The sequence below is a fragment of the Phyllobates terribilis genome, unplaced genomic scaffold (assembly GCF_046119375.1).
Source record: "Phyllobates terribilis strain yellow unplaced genomic scaffold, ASM4611937v1 Scaffold_13__5_contigs__length_258822181, whole genome shotgun sequence".
NCBI classification, from domain to species: domain Eukaryota; kingdom Metazoa; phylum Chordata; class Amphibia; order Anura; family Dendrobatidae; genus Phyllobates; species Phyllobates terribilis.
In genome coordinates this window covers 29127721-29150318 of record NW_027362773.1, presented here as the reverse complement: position 1 = coordinate 29150318, position 22598 = coordinate 29127721, and positions in this window count along the sequence as shown.

Here is a 22598-nt window from a genome sequence, read left to right as displayed (position 1 = left end):
CTGCTTTGAAGAACCTAGAATATAAGACATATTTTCAGTTGTTTCACACTTTTTTGTTAAGTATATAATTCCACGTGTGTTAATTCATAGTTTTGATGCCTTCAGTGTGAATGTACAATTTTCATAGTCATGAAAATACAGAAAACCTTTAAATGAGAAGGTGTGTCCAAACTTTTGGTCTGTACTGTAAGTATAACGTCCAATAAAACATCAAGTTATAGGAAGAAAAAGGAGGGAAGGGAACATTTTCAGCCATCAGTATTACAATTATGAAGTTACTAAAATCCAATGGAAACCATACATAGTGCATCCAGGCGCGGAGCATAATCCATATAGCACATTTCTGTTTTTAAAAGAGAATTCCTTCACTGCAGAAGTTATTAGTAGAGAATAACTTTGCTGTGAATCAAACTTCCAAGTAAAATCCACACAGTTTGGCGAATTTGAATTTGTGCTACTTGCCCATCTCCACTCTGACTCTCATAAATGCATTCTCTGCTTTGGCCAAGCGTGCATCCATTACTCTTCTCGGCAGAATGTAACACACAGATATCTTTGGCTTACTGCTTTTACAGCGCCTTATTTAAATTCCCCACTTCTACACAAACCATTTAATGCAATGACCAGTGTCCTAGACAGTAATAATGCTCCCTCTGTGCCCTGTACAGTAATAGAACCCTTCCTTTGTGGCCCAAACAATAACAGCATCCCCTCTGTGCCCATACAAAGTACGTATTTTATGCTTATTCTGTGACTCCTTAAAGTTATAATACCCCCTATGCTCATCATCATTAAAATGCTTGTTAAAAATAATAATAATAATAATAATAATGCCAGATGTGCCTCATAATAATAATAATACACAATGGTATTATTATTAGGAGGCACAAGGGGCATAATCATTATTAATGCTTTTATTAGTATAAAGAGACATTATTATTATTATTATTATTATTAGAAGGCACAGGAAAATATTATTATAAGGAAGCACAGGGGGTATTATTATTACTTTTTTATAAGGAGGTATACAGGAGGGCTTATTACTATTATTATAAAGAGGAAAAGGGTGACATTATTATTCTTATAAGAAGGTGTGACATGCAGAAGTAGTGCTGTTGCTTTGTGAAGCCCAGCTGTGCTTGGTATCACAGATCCTAGAAGGGTGTATGGATGGATTCCTCCACAAGAGGCCCCCATAACCATTCACACATCTCCACCTTCCACCTCAGACCAGCAGAGGGAGCCCGTTAGGGATATATAAGGGAAGGTGGAGCCAGGCAGCAGTTAGTCTGTTGAGAGAGTTCCTGCAGAGTGAGACGCAGAAACAGGTCAGTCTGCAGTGGAGCTCCGTCACTCAGCAATTCCTCTGGAGAGTTCAGTTAGCGCAAGCCTGAATACAGAGTTGAGCCCAGTTGAGTCGTAGCTCAGAGAAGTGAGCTTCAGGTGTGCCGGCGCCATAAGATCGGTGAAGCGCGGCAAGCTGCCGTTGGTGTGAATAGCCTAGTGAGGGCCCGAGTAGGCCAAAGGCAAAGAGGAGAGTTAGTACATAGGGGGCAGAGGAGCTTAATTGGCTCACCCCGAAGCAGTTACCGGACACCGGGTCCAAAGCTTACCGGGATCTCCACGACCCAGTAAGATAAACCGTAATCCCTGGAGAACTACAAGTCCCAGGATCGCTAAAGTGCTGATACGTAACAGAGCCAGGAGACACATAGGCCCCGTAAGTCGGGAGCGTGTAATCCAACAGAAGGCCCTACCACAAGGTCAGCCAGCGCAGGACAGAGACAAAGTTAGGCCTAGCTCCAGGCAGGTCAGAAACTTACTACGCAGAGTCAAGAAACAGGAGGCCCAAAACCCGTTCATTGGGGAGGATCCGGACATACGCCCTTCACCCTACAGTGCTCCGGGGAGTGCCTGAATTTCCATCAGTAAAAGGTACTGAAGTGACCATCGTGTCTGTCCCTGTTCTTGCTCTGCCCCGGCGGGGTCTCTTCGTCCTGCTTTCCCCGTTCATACACTGCCCTGAGGCCTAGCACCACCTGTGGGGAGCTATACCATCCAGCTGCCTTATCATCAGCCTCAGTGGACTGCGCAGCGCTGGTGATCATTACCAGAAGCCACAGGTGGCGTCACAAACTCTTTTATAAACTTAACATATCACCAACCCTTTTAAAGGAGCGGCCCAGGGTACTGGTCCGGGAGTCGACCACCGCGACATCCCTAAAGGCCAGGCTAAAGGCCCGGGTACCGAGTCATCCCCATCCCCCCTGGGCTAGTCAGCTTCAAAATCATCAAGCAACTGTAAGGCTGTGTGCCCACGATGCGTTTTTTAAGCGTTTCCACAGCGGCAAAAACGCTGCAGAAACGCTTAAAAAAACGCTTGGTAGAAGGTCTGCCATGTTCCCCAATGATAATCCGCATGTGCTGTGCACATGCTGCGGAAATTTCCGCTGCAGATTATCATTGCGGAACAAAACGCAGCACTACCAATTATTTTGCGGAAGTGCTGCGTTTTCGCCGCCATTGACTTGCATTATAACGCATGCATTCCGCTTCACTAGATAAGTACATGCGGAATACATGCGTTCAATGTGTGGATGGTACCCGGGTCTGGAGGACAGGAGACCCTCCTCCGGACCCGGGTACCATAGAAAACTGTAAAAAAAAAAAGAATAAAATAAAAAATAAATGTTATACTTACCTTCTGATGGCCCCCAGTGCGCTCCTCCTCTCATGCCGGCACATCGCTGACGACATAGTCATATGACGGGTCACACGACGCTGACATCGGCAGGTCCTTCAGTGTACCGGGATGTACCGGCAGCCAGGATGGAGGGAAGCAAGACACCGGGGGCCATTGGAAGGTAAGTAGATTTCTTTTTTTATTTTTAAACATTCTTTCACGGTCACACTATATAAATCCATGCTGGTTGCGTGTGACCAAGTTGAAAAGCACTTTCTAAGTGATGCTAAAATCACTTGGAAAGCGCTTGTCAACCCGCATGCGGAAATGCATGTGAAGAACACTTCACTTCCGCATGTCCCTGGCAGGAAAAACGCATGTACAATCCGCATGTACAATCCGCATGTACAATCAGCATGTACAATCTGCCCCTTGAGAAAGCGGCCCCAGCTGCCGCGAAACGCGCGTCAGGGGACGTATTTGAGATCCTTATCCGATTAGCCGACCCACAGCCTGCAGCCCCTGGTAAGAAAACCATTTTCTTAATGTCAATTTCTAATGACACATCTCCCCTGCTACTAAGCTAATAAGTAAATAGAGAGAGTACTTTCCTCTCTCTTTTTTGGGGGGAATCTGTTTAAATGCTCTGTCATTTGCAAAATTTTATACTAATTGAAAATATGCATGCTGCACCTTATTTAACAAGCTCTGTCTGACTGCTTTTTAGCAGTGCACTACATAGTGCGCCATAGTCTAATAATAGCCTGTTAATCCTGACATTATCATGTATTTTCTTAAATTATAGGCCTATTACCTATATTTTTATAATCTTTGCCTCATTTGTCAGGAATTATGGGTGCAGTGTTTTTCATCTTTATGGTATTTTGTTCTTCTTTATTTGCAAATTTATGTGAACTTGACTAAGTATCCAGCACTCAAGCAGGCCTCACTCGGCCAGATCGGATATTTCATTGTCTACCTTGCTTTTCACTTTGTTTTGTGTTTTATCTTTAAATGAATGTTTCAATAAAATATGTATTATTTTCTAAACCGTAATGACTGTTTTTCTCCTGTTAAAAAATGTTGTTTTTGAGTCTGTATAGGAGGGTGCTTGGGGGGATCTTGTTCCCCCACCTACACCCATTTTCTGACATTTGGGCTATTTTTCTAATTATATACTACACTATACAGGAGAGATGACAGATCCTCTATATACTATGTAATAGTGGGGAAGGGCGTAGCCTTCCCTTGGTACTGAGATAGTTAAAGGAAGTGTTCCTAAAGTCGGACCTCTCTGAACTGTTGGTAGACCAAGCTAAGGGGTTAGCTTTAGTGGTCCAGTCAGTAGAGTAGAGGGGGAACTTAGTGCCCGGATCAAGCCTTGAGTGATATAGAGCTTGTTCCTGGCATAATTCATTGTGGGCTGCAGTACCTGTAAACAGCCACAAGATGCCACTGTCCTGGGTGCAGATGTCAGGTTGAGTCTGCTAGCAGGGTTACAGGCAGTGATGAGTTAATGCTGTGTGATGACAGCTCACAGAGGGTGGGCACATTGGCAAAAAGCCTCAGTTTTAGCGTCCAGAGGCCATTAAGAGACAGTACGGGGAATCGTGCGGGCAGCCTGACTATATTGGCTGCTAGGGTAGACGGGAGCTCTACACCCTCAGACAGTGGGATCACTACTGTGCAAGTCTCCTCACGCAAGAGCAAGAGTCCTGTTAGCTGGTCGGAGAAACTCGTCAGAGGTAGTGAGGACCCGAGGCACTTCTAGTCTGCAGGAAGCAGAAGAAGATAAATAGGACTCCAGGCAAGGACGTGGGGGAGATATTTGATCCAGGTCACTGTTAATGTTACAGTAGAGTCTCGTGGACTAGAGATAGAGTCACAGAGATGCTTCACTTGAAGAGGGAACCAGGGCTGAAGATGTTGCCAGTGCCTGTGAGAGAGATGATAGCCTGTCGGGCCTTATCCATTATATCTGCCTGTAAATACTGTAAATATTCCTCTTACCCAAGTAAAGTTCAAGTTCTGGTTAAGAACCTCGTGTCCTCTGAATTTATTGCTGCCCTGGTCCCTGAAGAGAAATGCCTGGAGACAGCCGCGATCGGATGGCTTGAAGTAAGTGAAGAGCACCACATACACATCCACACTTCAGAGGGAGGACACGTATTGTCTGTAGGGTGCCATAGCGAGTGGGGACTACAGCTCGCCCACGACAACCTCGCTGGGGCACCTTACATTTGGCGTAGTCGGCAGGATGCGAGCTCCTCGCATGAAGAAAGCGGGGAAGAGCCGACGCAGAACACTAAGGAGAAAGTGTTGGAAGGCATGCGGCCCAAGATGGCGGCCCGAAGCATGGATTCCAAGATGGTGACAACGGCGGTAAAGTCTGGGAGAAGAACCGCCTATCGTGGGAGTGGACGGCGCTGGAGAGCGCGAAAAGATGTCCATCCCCTACGAGTTCCGGCCCGAAGAAGGATGGGCCCAGCGGTGAAGATGCGTCCCAGGATGGGACGTCCAGTGAGGAAGAGGGCGCGGCGTAAAGTGAAGCCCGGCCCCGTGAGTATCAGCGCACACAGAGAGGGGGCGCGGCTGAAGGCGGAGCGGCCGAGAGTGACGAGTGACGCGGCTGTCGCGTCAGATGGCCGGCCTAGGAAGAGGCGGAGCTGGACGCGCAGGACGCGTGTCACCGGTAAGCGACCGGCGCCATTTTCTGTCCGACACGCCAGGAGAAGGAGATCCGGCAGCGGACGTCCTGAAAGAATGGCAGCCTCAGAGCCTAACAGCGTGCGAGAGACCGGCGGAGAGCTGGAACCCCTGCAGATTATTACCCCAGGGGCCGCGGCTGGAAGCCATTCGCCGGCGGGCGCTGCCCGCGAACCGTTGCCTTTACCCCCAGTGGCTGTCCAGTGGGCCACTAAGCCCGATCCGGAGCTGGGCCTGCTACTTCATGAGCTTCGTGTGTGGTGCTGGAGCCGGATACCGGAGGAGTCGTCCCCCTCTGCTGAGGGAGGAGAACATCCCGGTGGGGCCGGAGCAATAGTTGCAGCGGAGCTGAGAGAAGGTGAGCGGTCCATGCCCCAGCGGCCGGTCACCCCTGCAGAACCTGCCCCAGCAGCCTCGGCGGCAACAGAGGCCCTCAGGCCCTCAAGAGACGGAGCAGAAGAGAAGCCCCCTAAAAGAAAGACCCCGCAAGAGAGCTTTTGGTCATTGGCCTTGGAGGCCCTACATTCCCCCTCCGCAGAGCGGTACACCAAGCCCGGAAGTCCACAGTGGGCCACCCGCGACCCTCCGATGACCTCGCGGGAGCAGCGGCGGTGGACCGACACCTTCCTAAGAGGCTGGCTGGAGGGGTCCAACGCGGCGCGGAGGGAGTCAGTGGAAGACTCCCAGACCCGGGGGCGGGTTGTGGAGTTCCGTGTCCGCGAGGGGTACGGGTTCCTCAAGGAAGAGTGGACCGGGCATGAGGTGTTTGTCAGCCGGGAAGCCGTCAAGCGCGAATACCTGCCCGATCGCCTCCACAACCTGCATGAAGGGGAAATTGTTCACTTCGTGAAATGCGAATGTGCAAGGGGGTGGTACGCGGCTGCGGTCACCCGCCCATATAAATGGGAGGACGTCCTGGAGAAGGACAGGCAGGTCTTCCAGCGAAGAGCTGAGAGGGAAGCTCGGCAACGTCGGGCTAGGGAAGCCCCTGGAGGATTCGTGTCCCCTCCCAAGGCCGGCATCCCACAGGAAGAAGAGTCCGGAAGCCAGCAGCGGGGAGATGGCGTTGATAAAGAGGAGGATGTCCCAGGTTGTAGTAGGGCTGACTCTCCCAGTGAGGCTGTAGGCTCAACAACCAAACACCCATAAGGGGCCGAGGTGGTTAGTCGTGGAGTCGCCGAAAGGACTCAGGCTGCTGTCAGTCAGGAGGTTCACAACTTCACCGTGACTAGCTACGGCCCCACACAAGTTGGTTGTGGCAGCGCCACCTCCTCGGATGAGGACCCCGGGCGTAGCCGATACCCCGACCAGCCCTGGAGGTGGAAGAAGCCACCTTCCTCTACAGCATGGGCTGCCTTAATGAAGGAAAGGAAGGAGGCCCGAAAGAAGTGAGCTGGCTAAAAGGTCCGTTGACCTTCCACTTTCCTCTTTAGAACCCATCGATGGTGGTCCTGTCTGCAGTTTGGGACTGTTACCCAGTGAGGGCGGAGTGCCCCATGTTGACTTAAGTTCAAAGAAAGAAAAAAAAAAATGGAGGACTGTTCCCCTACCTCCCAGGCCAGGAAGGCCTTAAGCAGCACCCAAAAGTTGTGTGCCCAGGAGAGCTGCTCTTTTTGTTTTTACTTTTTATTTTTTTTTATTTTTGTTGCGCTTGTTGCGCCTTTTTCTGCTGGAATTTAAAATGCTGAGGCACACCTTGAGGATGGATATCCTCCAAATCTAAGAGACTTGCGGCCTAGCGGGAAGAACCGGTGACCCCCGCTAGGGCCAAGAAGAAAGAGACTCACAGGGCATTACCTGTGACTGTGTGCCTCAGAATGCAGCCCTTGAAGGAGATTGGGGGCTATTGAGGTGTTGGCCTGTCTTAAAAATATGGACATGGACACTGTGTTTCCAGGGTCCTTACCAAGAAGGACCGGTACCTCTGAAAGGTAGATAATGGACTGTCCTGAATTGCTGTTCCGGGGCCCTTAACCGAGAAGGGCTGGTCTTCCATCCAAGAAGATGACCTCAGGACCAGTCGTTTGCTAAAATGTTTTAGTAAAATTTAGTAATATTATATAATGTCATAGCTGCTGATTTGTGTTTATTGTTTAGTGTGGTCAGGGACGACCAACATTAAAGTGTCGGGGAATGTAATAGTGGGGAAGGGCGTAGCCTTCCCTTGGTACTGAGATAGTTAAAGGAAGTGTTCCTAAAGTCGGACCTCTCTGAACTGTTGGTAGACCAAGCTAAGAGGTTAGCTTTAGTGGTCCAGTCAGTAGAGTAGAGGGGGAACTTAGTGCCCGGATCAAGCCTTGAGTGATATAGAGCTTGTTCCTGGCATAATTCATTGTGGGCCGCAGTACCTGTAAACAGTCACAAGATGCCACTGTCCTGGGTGCAGATGTCAGGTTGAGTCTGCTAGCAGGGTTACAGGCAGTGATGAGTTAATGCTGTGTGATGACAGCTCACAGAGGGTGGGCACATTGGCAAAAAGCCTCGGTTTTAGTGTCCAGAGGCCATTAAGAGACAGTATGGGGAATCGTGCGGGCAGCCTGACTATAGTGGCTGCTAGGGTAGACGGGAGCTCTACACCCTCAGACAGTGGGATCACTACTGTGCAAGTCTCCTCACGCAAGAGCAAGAGTCCTGTTAGCTGGTCGGAGAAACTCATCAGAGGTAGTGAGGACCCGAGGCACTTCTAGTCTGCAGGAAGCAGACGAAGATAAATCGGACTCCAGGCTAGGATGTGGGGGAGATATTTGATCCAGGTCACTGTTAATGTTACAGAAGAGTCTCGTGGACTAGAGATTGAGTCACACAGATGCTTCACTTGAAGAGGGAACCAGGGCTGAAGATGTTGCCAGTGCGTGTGAGAGAGATGATAGCCTGTCGGGCCTTATCCATTATATCTGCCTGTAAATACTGTAAATATTCCTCTTCCCCAAGTAAAGTTCAAGTTCTGGTTAAGAACCTCGTGTCCTCTGAATTTATTGCTACCCTGGTCCCTGAAGAGAAATGCCTGGAGACAGCCACGATCGGATGGCTTGAAGTAAGTGAAGAGCATCACATACACAGCCACACTTCAGAGGGAGGACACGTATTGTCTGTAGGGTGCCATAGCGAGTGGGGACTACAGCTCGCCCACGATTACCTCGCTGGGGCACCTTACAACTACACCACACAGGAGAGATCCTCTATATACTACACCACACAGGAGAGCTGACAGATCCTCTATATCAGGGGTCTCAAACACGCGGCCGCGGGCTGCATGCGGCCCCTCCGGCTGCTTCTTGTGGCCCGCAGGCACAGACCCCGTAACGATCATGGCTCTCTCCAGCAGCCGCCGACATCAGCGCTGTAATGCAGTGTATTGCCGCTCAGAGACCGGCTCTCTGCACAGCAATACCAGTGCCAGCCGCCGGCCTATCAGAGGCCAGCAGCTGACATTTGCGCATGGCAGTGATGTCATACGCTGCTGCGCTGGGTCGCAGATGTCAGCTGCTGGTCTCTGATAGGCCGGCAGCTGGCACTGGTATAGCTGTGCAGAGAGCCAGTCTCTGCGCAGCAATACACTGCATTACAGCGCTGATGTCGGCGGCTGCTGGAGAGAACAGCGATCGTTACGGGGTCTGTGCCTGCGGGCCACAGGTGTAGAAAGGACGCCGAGGGAACGGAGGACAGGTGAGAATCTTTTTTTTTTCTCTGTCATGTGAAATACACCACAGGGAACCTGTGCTCAGTATGGGGGGACGGGGCACTGTGCGCAGTATGGGGGGACGGGGACCCTGAGCGCTGTATGGGGGGACGGGGACCCTGAGCGCAGTATGGGGGGGACGGGGACCCTGAGCGCAGTATTGAGGGGGACGGGGACTCGGAGCGCAGTATTGGGGGGGACAGGGACCCTGAGCGCAGTATTGGGGAGGGCGGGGGCCCTGTGCGCAGTATTGGGGGGAACGGGGACCCTGTGCGCAGTATGTGGGGGGACTGGGACCCTGTGCACAGTGTGGGGGGGGGACGGGGACTCTGTGCGCAGTATGGGGGGGGACGGGGACCCTGTGCACAGTATGGGGGGGGACGGGGACCCTGTGCACAGTATGGGGGGGGCGGGGACCCTGGGCGCAGTATGGGGGGACGGGGACCCTGTGCGCAGTATGGGGGGACGGGGACCCTGTGCGCAGTATGGGGGGGACGAGGACCCTGTGCCCAGTATGGGGGTGGGACCCTGTGCGCAGTATGGGGGGGACCTGGATGGGGGACATGTCTGCAAGATAAGGACCAGGATGGGGGACCATGTCTGCAATATGGGGGACCATGTCTGCAATATGGGGGACCTGGATGGGAGACCATGTCTGCAATATGGGGGACCTGGAGGGGAGACCATGTCTGCAATATGGGGGACCTGGAGGGGAGACCATGTCTGCAATATAGGGGACCTGGAGGGGAGACTATGCCTGCAATATGGGGGACCTGGAGGGGAGACCATGTCTGCAATATGGGGGACCTGGAGGGGAGACCATGTCTGCTATATGGGGGACCTGGAGGGGAGACCATGTCTGCAATATGGGGGACCTGGAGGGGAGACTATGCCTGCAATATGGGGGACCTCGAGGGGAGACCATGTCTGCAATATGGGGGACATGGAGGGGAGACCATGTCTGCAATATGGGGTCATGGAGGGGAGACCATGTCTGCAATATGGGGGACATGGAGGGGAGACCATGTCTGCAAGATGAGGACCAGTTCAAAAGGTGTATAGAAAATAAAATGGTATCACTAAAAATGTCACTTTGTCATGCAAATAATGCGGCCCCCCAAATTAAATGTTTTTCCGTGTGCGGCCCATATGCCCAACTGAGTTTGAGACCCCTGCTCTATATGCTACACCACATAGGAGAGATGACAGATCCTCTATATACTACATCACACAGGAGAGCTGACACATCCTCTATATACTACACCACACAGGAGAGCTGACAGATCCTGTATATACTACACCACACAGGAGAGCTGACAGATCCTCTATATACTACACCACACAGGAGAGCTGACAGATCCTCTATATACTACACCACACAGGAGAGATGACAGATCCTCTATATACTACACCACAGGAGAGCTGACACATCCTCTATATACTACACCACACAGGAGAGCTGACAGATCCTGTATATACTACACCACACAGGAGAGCTGACAGATCCTCTATATACTACACCACACAGGAGAGATGACAAATCCTCTATATACTACACCACACAGGAGAGATGACAGATCCTCTATATACTACACCACACAGGAGAGCTGACAGATCCTCTATATACTACACCACACAGGAGAGCTGACAGCTCCTCTATATACTACACCACACAGGAGAGCTGACAGCTCCTCTATATACTACACCACACAGGAGAGATGACACATCCTCTATATACTATACCACACAGGAGAGCTGACAGATCTTCTATATACTACACCACAAAGGAGAGCTGACAGATCCTCTGCATACTACACAACACAGGAGAGCTGACAGATCCTCTATATACTACACCACACAGGACAGCTGACAGATCCTCTATATACTGCACCACACAGGAGAGTTGACAGATCCTCTATATACTACACCACACAGGAGAGCTGACACATCCTCTATATACTACACCACACAGGAGAGCTGACAGATCCTCTATATACTTCACCACACAGCAGAGCTGACAGTTCCTCTATATACTACATTACACAGGAGAGCTGACAGATCCCCTATATACTACACCACACAGGAGAGCTGACAGATCCTCTATATACTACACCATACATGAGAGCTGACAGATCCTCTATATACTACACCACACAGGAGAGCTGACAGATCCTCTATATACTACACCACACAGGAGAGCTGACAGATCCTCTGTATACTACACCACACAGGAGAGCTGACAGATCCTCTATATACTACACCACACAGGAGAGCTGAGAGATCCTCTATATACTACACAACACAGGAGAGCTGAGAGATCCTCTATATACTACACCACACATAAGAGCTGACACATCCTCTATATACTACACCACACAGGAGAGCTGACAGATCCTCTACATACTATACCACACAGGACAGCTGACAGATCCTCTATATACTACACCACACAGGAGAGCTGACAGATCCTTTATATACTGCACCACACAGCAGAGCTGACAGCTCCTCTATATACTACATTACACAGGAGAGCTGACAGATCCTCTATATACTACACCACACAGGAGAGCTAACAGATCCTCTATATATTACAGCACACATAAGAGCTGACAGATCCTCTATATACTACACCACACAGGAGAGCTGACAGATCCTCTATATACTACACCATACATGAGAGCTGACAGATCCTCTATATACTACACCACACAGGAGAGCTGACAGATCCTTTATATACTACACCACACAGGAGAGCTGACAGATCCTCTGTATACTACACCACACAGGAGAGCTGACAGATCCTCTATATACTACACCACACAGGAGAGCTGACAGATCCTCTGTATACTACACCACACAGGAGAGCTGATAGATCCTCTATATACTACATCACAGTAGAGCTGACAGATCCTCTGTATACTACACCACACAGGAGAGCTGACAGATCCTCTATATACTACACTACACAGGACAGATCCTCTATATACTACACCACACAGGAGAGCTGACAGATCCCCTATATACTACACCACACAGGAGAGCTGACAGATCTTCTATATACTATACCATGCAGGACAGATCCTCTATATACTACACCACACAGGAGAGCTGACAGATCCTCTATATACTACACCACACAGGAAAGCTGAAAGATCCTCTATATACTACACCACACAGGAGAGCTGACAGATCCTCTATATACTACACCACACATGAGAGCTGACAGATCCCCTATATAGTACACCACACAGGAGGGCTGACACATCCTCTATATACTACACCACACAGGAGAGCTGACAGATCCTCTATATACTACACCACACAGGAGAGCTAACAGATCCTCTATATACTACACCACACATGAGAGCTGACAGATCCCCTATATACTACACCACAGAGGAGAGCTGACAGATCCCCTATATACTACACCACACAGGAGAGCTGACACATCCTCTATATACTATACCATACAGGAGAGCTGACAGATCCTCTATATACAGCACCACACAGGAGAGCTGACAGATCCTCTATATACTACACTACACAGGACAGATCCTCTATATACTACACCACACAGGAGAGCTGACAGATCCCCTATATACTACACCACACAGGAGAGCTGACAGATCTTCTATATACTATACCATGCAGGACAGATCCTCTATATACTACACCACACAGGAGAGCTGACAGATCCTCTATATACTACACCACACAGGAGAGCTGACAGATCCTCTATATACTACTCCACACAGGAGAGCTAACAGATCCTCTATATACTACACCACATGGGAGAGCTAACAGATCCTCTACATACTACACCACACAGGAGAGCTGATAGATCCTCTATATACTACACCACAGTAGAGCTGACAGATCCTCTGTATACTACACCACACAGGAGAGCTGACAGATCCTCTATATATTACACCACACAGGAGAGCTGACAGATCCTTTATATACTACATCACACGAGAGCTGACAGATCCTCTATATACTACACCACACATGAGAGCTGACAGATCCCCTATATAGTACACCACACAGGAGGGCTGACACATCCTCTATATACTACACCACACAGGAGAGCTGACAGATCCTCTATATACTACACCACACAGGAGAGCTAACACATCCTCTATATACTATACCATACAGGAGAGCTGACAGATCCTCTATATACAGCACCACACAGGAGAGCTGACAGATCCTCTATATACTACACTACACAGGACAGATCCTCTATATACTACACCACACAGGAGAGCTGACAGATCCCCTATATACTACACCACACAGGAGAGCTGACAGATCTTCTATATACTATACCATGCAGGACAGATCCTCTATATACTACACCACACAGGAGAGCTGACAGATCCTCTATATACTACACCACACAGGAGAGCTGACAGATCCTCTATATACTACTCCACACAGGAGAGCTAACAGATCCTCTATATACTACACCACACGGGAGAGCTAACAGATCCTCTACATACTACACCACACAGGAGAGCTGATAGATCCTCTATATACTACACCACAGTAGAGCTGACAGATCCTCTGTATACTACACCACACAGGAGAGCTGACAGATCCTCTATATATTACACCACACAGGAGAGCTGACAGATCCTTTATATACTACACCACACAGGAGAGCTAACAGATCCTCTATATACTACATCACACGAGAGCTGACAGATCCTCTATATACTACACCACACAGGAGAGCTGACAGATCCCCTATATACTACACCACACAGGAGAGCTGACAGATCCCCTATATACTAAACCACACAGGAGAGCTGACAGATCCTCTATATACTACACCACACAGGAGAGCTGACAGATCCTCTATATACTACACCACACAGCAGAGCTGACAGTTCCTCTATATACTACATTACACAGGAGAGCTAACAGATCCTCTATATACTACATCACACGAGAGCTGACAGATGCTCTATATACTACACCACACAGGAGAGCTGATAGATCCTCTATATACTACACCACACAGGAGAGCTGACAGATCCTCTATATACTACACCACACATGAGAGCTGACAGATCCCCTATATAGTACACCACACAGGAGGGCTGACACATCCTCTATATACTACACCACACAGGAGAGCTGACAGATCCTCTATATACTACACCACACAGGAGAGCTAACAGATCCTCTATATACTACACCACACATGAGAGCTGACAGATCCCCTATATACTACACCACAGAGGAGAGCTGACAGATCCCCTATATACTACACCACACAGGAGAGCTGACACATCCTCTATATACTATACCATACAGGAGAGCTGACAGATCCTCTATATACAGCACCACACAGGAGAGCTGACAGATCCTCTATATACTACACTACACAGGACAGATCCTCTATATACTACACCACACAGGAGAGCTGACAGATCCCCTATATACTACACCACACAGGAGAGCTGACAGATCTTCTATATTCTATACCATGCAGGACAGATCCTCTATATACTACACCACACAGGAGAGCTGACAGATCCTCTATATACTACACCACACAGGAGAGCTGACAGATCCTCTATATACTACTCCACACAGGAGAGCTAACAGATCCTCTATATACTACACCACACGGGAGAGCTAACAGATCCTCTACATACTACACCACACAGGAGAGCTGATAGATCCTCTATATACTACACCACAGTAGAGCTGACAGATCCTCTGTATACTGCACCACACAGGAGAGCTGACAGATCCTCTATATATTACACCACACAGGAGAGCTGACAGATCCTTTATATACAACACCACACAGGAGAGCTAACAGATCCTCTATATACTATATCACACGAGAGCTGACAGATCCTCTATATACTACACCACACAGGAGAGCTGACAGATCCCCTATATACTACACCACACAGGAGAGCTGACAGATCCCCTATATACTACACCACACAGGAGAGCTGACAGATCCTCTATATACTACACCACACAGGAGAGCTGACAGATCCTCTATATACTACACCACACAGCAGAGCTGACAGTTCCTCTATATACTACATTACACAGGAGAGCTAACAGATCCTCTATATACTACATCACACGAGAGCTGACAGATCCTCTATATACTACACCACACAGGAGAGCTGATAGATCCTCTATATACTACACCACACAGGAGAGCTGACAGATCCTCTATATACTACACCACACATGAGAGCTGACAGATCCCCTATATAGTACACCACACAGGAGGGCTGACACATCCTCTATATACTATACCATACAGGAGAGCTGACAGATCCTCTATATACAGCACCACACAGGAGAGCTGACAGATCCTCTATATACTACACCACACAGGAGAGCTGACACATCCTCTATATACTATACCATACAGGAGAGCTGACAGATCCTCTATATACAGCACCACACAGGAGAGCTGACAGATCCTCTATATACTACACCACACAGGAGAGCTGACAGATCCTCTATATACTACACCACACAGCAGAGCTGACAGTTCCTCTATATACTACATTACACAGGAGAGCTAACAGATCCTCTATATACTACATCACACGAGAGCTGACAGATCCTCTATATACTACACCACACAGGAGAGCTGATAGATCCTCTATATACTACACCACACAGGAGAGCTGACAGATCCTCTATATACTACACCACACATGAGAGCTGACAGATCCCCTATATAGTACACCACACAGGAGGGCTGACACATCCTCTATATACTATACCATACAGGAGAGCTGACAGATCCTCTATATACAGCACCACACAGGAGAGCTGACAGATCCTCTATATACTACACCACACAGGAGAGCTGACACATCCTCTATATACTATACCACACAGGAGAGCTGACAGATCCTCTATATACAGCACCACACAGGAGAGCTGACAGATCCTCTATATACTACACTACACAGGACAGATCCTCTATATACTACACCACACAGGAGAGCTGACAGATCCCCTATATACTACACCACACAGGAGAGCTGACAGATCTTCTATATACTATACCATGCAGGACAGATCCTCTATATACTACACCACACAGGAGAGCTGACAGATCCTCTATATACTACACCACACAGGAGAGCTGACAGATCCTCTATATACTACACCACACGGGAGAGCTAACAGATCCTCTACATACTACACCACACAGGAGAGCTGATAGATCCTCTATATACTACACCACACAGGAGAGCTGACAGATCCCCTATATACTACACCACACAGGAGAGCTGACAGATCTTCTATATACTATACCATGCAGGACAGATCCTCTATATACTACACCACACAGGAGAGCAGACAGATCCTCTATATACTACACCACACAGGAGAGCTGACAGATCCTCTATATATTACACCACACAGGAGAGCTGACAGATCCTTTATATACTACACCACACAGGAGAGCTAACAGATCCTCTATATACTACATCACACGAGAGCTGACAGATCCTCTATATACTACACCACACATGAGAGCTGACAGATCCCCTATATAGTACACCACACAGGAGGGCTGACACATCCTCTATATACTACAGCACACAGGAGAGCTGACAGATCCTCTATATACTACACCACACAGGAGAGCTAACAGATCCTCTATATACTACACCACACATGAGAGCTGACAGATCCCCTATATACTACACCACAGAGGAGAGCTGACAGATCCCCTATATACTACACCACACAGGAGAGCTGACACATCCTCTATATACTATACCATACAGGAGAGCTGACAGATCCTCTATATACAGCACCACACAGGAGAGCTGACAGATCCTCTATATACTACACTACACAGGACAGATCCTCTATATACTACACCACACAGGAGAGCTGACAGATCCCCTATATACAACACCACACAGGAGAGCTGACAGATCTTCTATATACTATACCATGCAGGACAGATCCTCTATGTACTACACCACACAGGAGAGCTGACAGATCCTCTATATACTACACCACACAGGAGAGCTGACAGATCCTCTATATACTACTCCACACAGGAGAGCTAACAGATCCTCTATATACTACACCACAAGGGAAAGTTAACAGATCCTCTACATACTACACCACACAGGAGAGCTGATAGATCCTCTATATACTACACCACAGTAGAGCTGACAGATCCTCTGTATACTACACCACACAGGAGAGCTGACAGATCCTCTATATATTACACCACACAGGAGAGCTGACAGATCCTTTATATACTACACCACACAGGAGAGCTAACAGATCCTCTATATACTACATCACACGAGAGCTGACAGATCCTCTATATACTACACCACACAGGAGAGCTGACAGATCCCCTATATACTACACCACACAGGAGAGCTGACAGATCCCCTATATACTAAACCACACAGGAGAGCTGACAGATCCTCTATATACTACACCACACAGGAGAGCTGGCAGATCCTTTATATACTACACCACACAGCAGAGCTGACACTTCCTCTATATACTACATTACACAGGAGAGCTAACAGATCCTCTATATACTACATCACACGAGAGCTGACAGATCCTCTATATACTACACCACACAGGAGAGCTGATAGATCCTCTATATACTACACCACACAGGAGAGCTGACAGATCCCCGATATATTAAACCACACGGGAGGGCTGACAGATCCTCTATATACTACACCACACAGGAGAGCTGACACATCCTCTATATACTACACCACAGAAGAGATGACAGATCCTCTGTATACTACACCACACAGGAGAGCTGACAGATCCTCTGTATATTACACCACACAGGAAAGCTGACAGATCCCCTATATACTACACCACACAGGAGAGCTGACAGATCCTCTATATACTACACCACACAGGAGAGCAGACAGATCCTCTATATACTACACCACAGGAGAGCTGACAGATCCTCTATATACTACACCACACAGGAGAGCTGACAGATCCTCTATATACTACACCACACAGGAGAGTTGACAGATCCTCTATATATTACACCACACAGGAGAGCTGACAGATCCTTTATATACTACACCACACAGGAGAGCTAACAGATCCTCTATATACTACATCACACGAGAGCTGACAGATCCTCTATATACTACACCACACAGGAGAGCTGACAGATCCCCTATATACTACACCACACAGGAGAGCTGACAGATCCCCTATATACTACACCACAGAGGAGAGCTGACAGATCCCCTATATATTAAACCACACGGGAGGGCTGACAGATCCTCTATATACTACACCACACAGGAGAGCTGACACATCCTCTATATACTACACCACAGAAGAGATGACAGATCCTCTGTATACTACACCACACAGGAGAGCTGACAGATCCTCTGTATACTACACCACACAGGAAAGCTGACAGATCCCCTATATACTACACCACACAGGAGAGCTGACAGATCCTCTATATACTACACCACACAGGAGAGCAGACAGATCCTCTATATACTACACCACAGGAGAGCTGACAGATCCTCTATATACTACACCACACAGGAGAGCTGACAGATCCTCTATATACTACACCACACAGGAGAGCTGACAGATCCTCTATATATTACACCACACAGGAGAGCTGACAGATCCTTTATATACTACACCACACAGGAGAGCTAACAGATCCTCTATATACTACATCACACGAGAGCTGACAGATCCTCTATATACTACACCACACAGGAGAGCTGACAGATCCCCTATATACTACACCACACAGGAGAGCTGACAGATCCCCTATATACTACACCACACAGGAGAGCTGACTGATCCTCTACGCTACACTAAACTACATTTAACTGTATCGGCGTGCACAGCGCTACAGCATCGCTGCATATAGCAGAAATCATAGAGTCCTTTGAAGCCCCGCCACAGGAAGGGTTTCAAAGGAGCTCTGTAATGACAGGCACATGGGTCATCAGCTGACCCCCGGCTGTCATGATAACCCATCGGCGTCTCACGATCACGTCACAGGCGCGCCAGTGAGCGAGAGAATGATGGTCTCGCATGGCGGCGTGTGTTAAATGCCACTGTACGAGATTGACAGTGGCATTTAACATGCGCCATACATGAAAGACGGATGTCATAAAGGGGTTAAAACCTTAGGGTCCCCTCCCCCACTGTATCACCTCTAATTTCCTGTTGGCCCCCTCACTCACTGCGTCACCTAATTTCTTATGGCGCAGCTCAGAGCGGGTAAGGGAATCCACAGTAAAATAGAGGTGATTGACACAGTGGTGGGGGGGGGGCACAGGAAATTAGAGGTCAATCAGTGGGGGAGGGGGCCCACGGGAAATTAGAGGTGAATTAGTGGGGGAGGGGGCCCATAGGACATTAAAGGTGAAACAGTGAGGGAGGGGACCCACAGGAAATTAGAAATTTCCTGTGTGCCCCCTCCCCTGTGCCACCTTTAGATTGCATGAGGGCCCCCTCGCTCAGTGGCTGGAGAAATAGCCAGGCGGCAGGAATCATATATTTACTTACAGTCAGCCATCAGACTTCCTCTGCTCCTCTATACAATACACGGCTGTGCTGCTTGGGCAGGACATTGACCAGTCACAGCACAGCTCCTACCCAGAGGTGTGCTGTGAGGTCACACAAAGAAAACTTATGGTGATTGGCTGCAATGCAGCCAATCAGCATTAGACCAGGGCTGTGGCTGTCCAGGGAAGAGGAGCTGGAGACTCAGCACAGTAAACAGGTGCTCTCTGCTGATCAGCTGTTGCTGTGCTTGGGTGTCTCCTCTCAGCCTCACACAGTCAGCTGTGCTGTGACTGTGCTGGCTGAAGTGAGGTACGGAACTCACACACCGCTCTCTTGGCAGGTCACATCACTTGTGCAGCCTGCCCGCTGGTGCTGGCTATTAGCATGCAGGGCAGGCACAAATGAAGGAGGCAGGAGCTGGGGCTGGGGGCGTGCCCGGGCCCACCAGAGGATTCTCCGGTGTCTCGGTGCCCCAGTCCAAATCTGGATGTGTCTGGTCAGCAATTGAATCTATCGTGTGCCTGAGAGAAGCTGCAACCTATGGTCGCCCTGAGTAACGGTTCCCTAGGATTCCAACGAATTCATGAAACCTGTCTCGCCCCTATCTGAACCTAGAGGTGTGCGTGTAACTTTGGTGGCCTGTACGGGGAGTCCTGAGTGGGAATTCACATGTAGAGGGAGAAGAGGAAAAGTGTCTGGAAAAGCACAGCACCTCAACTCAACTCTGCTGCACCAGTTAAAGGGGACCAGCCCTAAAGAAAGCTCACTAGCTGCAATGGATGTGGAAATACAAATGGACAGAATTAGTAAGCTGCTTCTTTAGATAACCTGTGAAGAATTGAGAACAGTAGCAGAACATATAAAGATGTAGAAGAACAGATTTCTAAAGCACATAACCGCAGGCAACTGTTAGCTGCCATTAATGCAAAAATGGATGAGCTGGGGGAGAAAGAAGCTGAATACGTCATGGGGACGTTCCTCCAGGAACTAACACAGTTTCTAACCAGGTTGGAGGATGGAGGGGCGGCACCAATTACCAAAAGCAGGAATCTCTGCCCGCAGACTGAACTACAGGAATTGAAAGAAAAACTCAAAGCCCTAACAACAGCCCTGCAGGAATCTACCAAAATCTCTGAACGGTTGGCAGAGGCATACAACATGGCGTCCAAAGTGGTTACCCAAGGACAGGGCAAGAGTAAGGAGTACTATGATCGAAAATGTTATGGAGCAGAATTGGCACCGGGAAGCCGGGTGCTAGTCAAGAACGTACGTGAGAAACGCAGTCCAGGAAAACTTCATTCGTACTGGGAAGACAAGGTGTATGTGATCTTAAGGAGGAAAGCTGATGACAGCTCAGTGTATGAAATCCGATTGGAAACGGGAGACATGAAAACCAGAATAGTACATCGTAATTTACTAGTACCCTGTGATTATCTCCCACCACAACAAGACTTACCAGAAGTAGACCAACATCGTCCGAGATCGACTAAGGGACCACCACAGACTGAAGCTCCAGAGGTAGATAGTGACCTTGAAAGTTCAGATGAAGAAGAACACACCGTTGTATTTCTCGACCGGCAAGGAGAGGGATGTACCATCCTCAGGAGAGTGAACTAAGTCCTAAGGCTTCAGAGTTTGTACCAAGGAGTACAGATGAAGTACAATTCAGATCTGATGATCGAACACCAGTCCTTGAATAGACCGATCGATACTCAGGAGGAGCGGAATTACTAGACCATTCGGAAGCAGGCGATTCAGGAGAAGTACAGGAACTTACAGAGGCAGCTCCAAGAGCATCTGAGGAAGCACGGGAAATGGGTGCAGCGGAAGAAACTCCTGTGACCGAAGAACGCGTGGTATCTGAGGAACAACCCACCAGGAGGATGTCAACTCGAGAAGTGAGGAGGCCCATGATGCTCACGTATGAGACACTTGGTGAACCGAGTCAAGTGCCAAGAACTGTCGACTGGAAACAGAAATCTCTGCCTACGGACCAGGTAAGCCCACTGGAGTGGTATTCACCACCGAGAGGCAGTATGGAAGATGTTGCCTGGTGGAAAGACTTGTTTTCATGCTTTGATTTTCCTTAAAAGATTTTGTAGAAAAAAAGAACCTTTAAAGCCTAGAGAGAGAGAGCTGGTTGAAGATGTACGAAAAGCTCCAGCTGAAGAGAGGCGGATTGTTTTAATTGTGTTAATTGTTTATTTCTTACAGGAGTCCTATAAGAATAAGGTCATAAGAATAGGTTGTTATCAATATTAATAAATGTTATACCAATTTGACAATGCCAATTTGTGTATAAAGTTACTCAACTTTCACCACTGTCTCAGAATTGGTCAGATCGACCAATTAAGGTGAATGTTGAGGACGACATTCAAAAAGAAGGGAAGAGTGTGACATGCAGAAGTAGTGCTGTTGCTTCAAAAGCATCCAGCAGCTATAAGAGTTAGCACAGTCACAAGAGACAGGAAGTGTTTTAGCAGAGCCCCAGGGGGATTGTGGGGAACTTGTTATTGTAGTCTGGCTGAAGCCGAAGAGAAAGGTAGTGTGTTATCTGTATCTGACAGAAGGCAACTGAACAGGATTCAGATCAGGAGAGAAACTAAACACAGGTCAGATGAACTCCCTGAACTAACAGTGCAGAGTATTATCAGGCAGAAAGATAAGGACTGGAAGGAATAGTGTCATAGGGATCATCTCCCTCATTAAACCCTCCCCCAATCCATCTCCATGCAGGATAAAGAATGCTGTGTACTATTGAGTCCTTGTGAAGGAAAAGCCTGTGGTTGTATATATACATAGAAGTGTGCTGCTAAGAGATCTAATCTGTGCTGAATTATGCTACTGAAGAGATTGACGTTACTGTGCCTGCTTTAATAGACTGTACTGTAATGAAAAGTGTTGCTGTAATATCCCTGAATTGCACTGGCCGTGCTTCAGATTAAATCCCACTATTAAACTGTTGAAAAG